Raw genomic sequence first — 5,000 nt, 5'->3', positions numbered from 1 at the left:
AACCCATTTTACAGTAACAAAGAAGGTGCAAAATGCAATAATTATTTGTTAGGTCATGGCAACGCCTAAAGAAAAAAGCAAATTGAGGCAGAACAAGACTAACAGAGGAACAACCATAAGACAAAAACAAGTAAATAGAGGAGAAGCTACATCTGCAATCAATCATGTATTTAGTGGTCACACGTCTGAAAGAAACATTTACCCTCTTCAGCAATTCCAGTTGTTTGTTAGCAACATAAGACACAAGGGGATCATCAAGCAGAGACCTTTTACGCGACTTGCATAGCTTCTTGAAGAAAGAAGAAAGATCCTCCAACTCCCTCTGCCACTCAGAACGACGTGCTTCCATATCAACTTTAACAGAAGCCAACAAAAAGATTAGAACACAGAACACAGTTATTAGCGGTCATTGCACTATTGATATAATTATGTGTTGCAGGTCATTATTTTCAGTGGACGTTTTAAGCATGAAAGATACAAGGCAATGTTGACAGTAAATATTGACTGTTACTAAGGTAATTTTTTAACTAAAATGATTTTGGAACAGGTTATGTTTTTATTAAATAGATTTCTATCACATAAATGAAGGGGAGTGTGATAATATGGTCAGTTTAATAGTAGCTGTCAGTTATACAAGAATACTATGGCATTTAATTTTAATATTCCGGCTCTACTAACAAACCTGACCCTTCCAACTCTACTTCCTCAGTGTGTGTGCCATAATTTCGAATGAATTTCCCCTTGCTTAAAGCGTCTGTGAAGTACTAAAAGTTCAAAAGTGATAAAAGGGAAGTAAATTAATCAATGCACTACCATGTCACATTAACACACACCATACCAGTTGAACAACAACAAGTTGATGCTCACTTGGTCACATTGTCAAAACGCCTGATTGTCTTCTATAGCCTACATGTACACGAGTCGAGGTATAGTCAAAATGGGTTATACAGTACATTCATCGAGTCGAAAAAAGGAAACTGGATTACACTGCATGCGTGGGTGTGTCACCTAAAGTAAAGCCTACATGAATTGAATCTAGGAAGGTAGACTGGGTTACACTGTACTCATGGGTGTGCCACCTTAAGTACAGCCTACATGTACATGAATTGAATCTAAGAAAGCAAACTGGGTTACACTGTACTCATGGGTGTGCCACCTAAAGTACAGCCTACATGTACATGAATTGAATCTAAGAAAGTAAACTGGGTTACACTGTACTCACGGGTGTGTCACCTAAAGTACAGCCTACATGAAAGTAAACTGGGTTACACTGGGTTACCAAAAGTACAACTTACAAAGCAAACTGTTATGGCTGTGTGTTTAGAAATTAGTCACTTATTGCAGGTAAATTTACATTGTACACTAGGCGTGTCTATGTACTTACAAAGGTTAATTGTCTTTCTAAAGCGCACTCTGATGGATCATCTGGGCGCTGTTCTTATTGAGAATACAAACTCAAAGAATGTACTAACATCAATACGGGTCTGGCAAAAAGTGACTCTATTTAGAATTAAATTCGTTGCTGTATTCACATTTTGGTAAGGTTTCTTGAACTTGTCTAGTGGTAGAGCAAGTTAAACAATTTCTTCACGGTGTTGCAAGATTTCAAATTCAGTTGGACCTGAAATACACAAGATAAAATGATATCAACTCAAAACTAGAGAAGTGTGAATTAAAGACCACACTGGAGTCAACACAACTACTTTTTTCTACTACAGGTTTACCAGACATTGAGCTGACATGGACATTCTGCTTTGAAATGGGAGAGTGCTGATTGGACTTCTTTTTCACTGAGATGCGGTCGGCATGAAATGACTCTGGGGCATAGTTTTTGAGGGCTGTATTGGCTTCTGGTAAGGAATCAACCTTATATGCAAGAAATCCAATTGATGCCAGCAATTGCTCTGTGTTTGGCATCTCCATGTGAACAGCACATAGCTGAATGCTGGTGAGCTGTTCATCCAAGAGAAAAACAAGGTCATCTCGCATTCCAGTTGATCTACAGAGAGGGGAAGACCACGAAATAGTATGACTGAATTAAAACAAAGATAGTTTGATGAATCTGTTTATTTTTATACGTACTTTGCTTTGTTTACTCAAACTTCTATGGTGTGCTCCTTAATATAATGACTGTGTGAGCATGTATGCGCTGACAGGTTGCCTTGTTGGGAATTAAGTTCTTGATTTACAAAAGCCACTAAACAACACATTCAACTTCACTTTGTTTTACTATCACTGTAAAGGCAGAACAATCCTTCAGATGACTCATTCTGAACATAGCATTAATATAAAGATTTAGCCACGCCTAAAAAAAGCAGAGTAACCATGTTATTTATGCTTACAATAAGTTAAGCTGGCTTGAGCCTGCGATCCAATTGAAAACCAGTACCTGATCAGTAGTCAACTTGACACACAAAAAATGACCTCCATGAGCTTTACACTTGAGTCTGCGATATGGTCGTGTTATACTGGTCAGCAGATGCCTTGTTTTGACAGGTGTCAATCAACCATAACATGGATGTCTAATATCAAAGATGTTCACACAAAAAAAAGCGGGTTACACCAGAGTTTCACATTGGCATGTGTGGAAGAGTGGACATATGGTTGTACGGTGACCAAAATTAAATTTTCTCTCATAGATGAGTTACCATGTTCTATTACTAATGGTGCTCAGCACACGTGCGCAGCTCTGCTTTGATGAACTGCAATCGAATATTTACATACCTGCCTATATTGCATTTGGTTCTAAGGCACTCTCAACATGTTTTGTCTGGCGCCACATCATGACACTTACAACCCTAACAAGAATTTAAATTTCAAAGGTCACAAAATCTCAAAACTGCGTGACTAACAGCTTTAAGTGAGTAGACAAGTCTGCTTAAATTACGTTTCAAAAAGCCATAGATATATTGGAAACCGTCAGAGTGCTTTCTCAAATGAGTCTTAGCAGGAAGTTTAATCTTAAGAGCACAAGTTTCATTCTTTTTAAATTATAATTATGAGTGCTTACCCTGATGGCGATGTTGCTAAACAAAGTTTGTTCTGGACACCAGAGGGGAAAAGACAATGGGGAAGGCCGAGAATAACTTGGCAAAGGTCAGTGGAGAAAGAACTCAAGTCCATGCACCTGACCTGGAGTGAAATTCGAAAGGTGGCACAAGACCGCTCCCGCTGGAGAGAGACTGTAGAGGCCTTATGCGTCCCATGGCGCAAAAAGGACTGATGACCCTGATAGCATCACAAATGAAGCAGAACTCGACACTGACACCTCTGCCTCCTAACATGAATGCTTCATCATTATTCTTGATTAACAGAAGAATCAAGGTCTTGTAGTCCAAGGTATCTAATTCAATTAAAGAAAGAATAGCAAAAATGATATTGTGATGACATTAACTTGTAGTATGACAAGTATTTACCTGGATTTTGAGGGAAAGTCAGTTATGGACATCTCTTTCTCTGTTACAAATGGCAGTGCTCAAACACAAAAAATGAATAATAAATGCCTGCATAGTTTTAATTTTTGCCAAAATGAAAACAATTGCTGAATCAAGATCTTTGATTTACAAGAAAAAATCCCTACTTTACGAAATAACTGCAGATTGTTTCTTTTAAGGTTTAGTCAGTCTGCCAATTAGGTTGGTGTGTGCAAATCTCATAATAGTTGTTAAAACATTAAAAATATTAACTAATGAATTAAAAGCGAAGTCCAAAGTTAATGTGATTCTTACCAAGAAATTCAACAGTAATTCCACCTTCCTTTAAAATTTTCTTTTGATAATTGACATCTTTAAGAAGTATCTTGAGATTGTCTCTATGAAACAAAAGAAAGCAAATCTACATGTATTTACTATTTGCACAGTTTTAGTATACAATGATTCATTGACAATTTATTACTCCACGAGCTCGCATTGGATATGAAATATTAGATAACAAAAGAAGAGCATAGTGCCGAGTTGGCCATACTTATCACCTCATATCCAACAAGTACGAGTGGAATAATTATTGTTTGATTAAAAATGCCCACATATTATGAATAAATCTTTACTACAACAACAACACTGGAGCATGCAGATATAATAGCTCATATACCATTATGGTTAAGCCAATCAAAGGCAAAGCTCAAAAATTTTTGCATTATCCAATGAGATAGTTTTTAATAATTAAGATTTGAGATATCCAGCAAATTTTATTGCTACTTTAAAAGAAGTGGTACTAAAGCATATCTAATAGCAACAAGTTAATTAAATTTAGTCTGTTTTGTACATTGCAAGTTGTAATTAAGCAAGTAGTAATTCATCAACCTGTTTTCTTTACAATTGGCAATTGTCAGCAGATAAACTGACGTAGCACTTTGCTGGCTATAAACAGGTCCCACAGGTCCCACAGGTCCCCTGTGCTCTTCCTACAATACAATTTTTTTACCAATAAGTAAAGGGAAAGACCACATCCATCGCTAACTCATATAATATTGACTACATAGATTTGCAAATAATTAACTCAGTTTGAAGTGGCGATAAAGATTGTACAGCTAAATTTGAACTAGAAAAATTAAATAAAGAAAATGTACATACATCAATGAAAATTTATGTTAAATACCCCAAAATGGTCTTCCATCAAGCTTCAGCATCAGTTGCAGGGATGGTATGGACACTTTGTGCAGCCTTTGTTCCCTCACAATCAATTCTACAACTGAGCACAAATCCACGGAAAAACCTTGTAAAGGAGGAGTCACCTTCCTAACCCCTACATACTCCAAAAATAACTTTTTTGGCTGGCTTTAACTGATTCAAGGTAGACTACTGAGCACGTCTTTTGAAAACATGGAAGCCTTTTATTTCTCCTTAAATGCAATTATGATATACAACTCTTAAAAACAGGTTTGCCTCTTTTCTATCGAGAACTTCTTCAGTATTTTCAAGATGTCAAGAATGCAACTAACATCTTTCCAAATGGCGAATTCATTCTTTGGAATAGCAAATCGGTAACTATAGATAATGCTA

At 36.6% G+C, this 5,000-nt stretch overlaps 1 pseudogene; it reads right to left on the bottom strand.

The window, feature by feature from the left end:
- Nucleotides 1–53: 53 nt before the first annotated feature.
- The window catches only part of LOC137991677 (uncharacterized), a 5,621-nt pseudogene continuing 674 nt past the window's right edge, over nt 54–5,000 (bottom strand).

The sequence above is a fragment of the Montipora foliosa genome, chromosome 2 (assembly GCF_036669935.1).
Source record: "Montipora foliosa isolate CH-2021 chromosome 2, ASM3666993v2, whole genome shotgun sequence".
Taxonomy (NCBI): Eukaryota; Metazoa; Cnidaria; class Anthozoa; order Scleractinia; family Acroporidae; genus Montipora; species Montipora foliosa.
The sequence above is the reverse complement of the archived record's forward strand: the minus strand, read 5'-3'. Positions and strand labels throughout refer to the sequence as shown.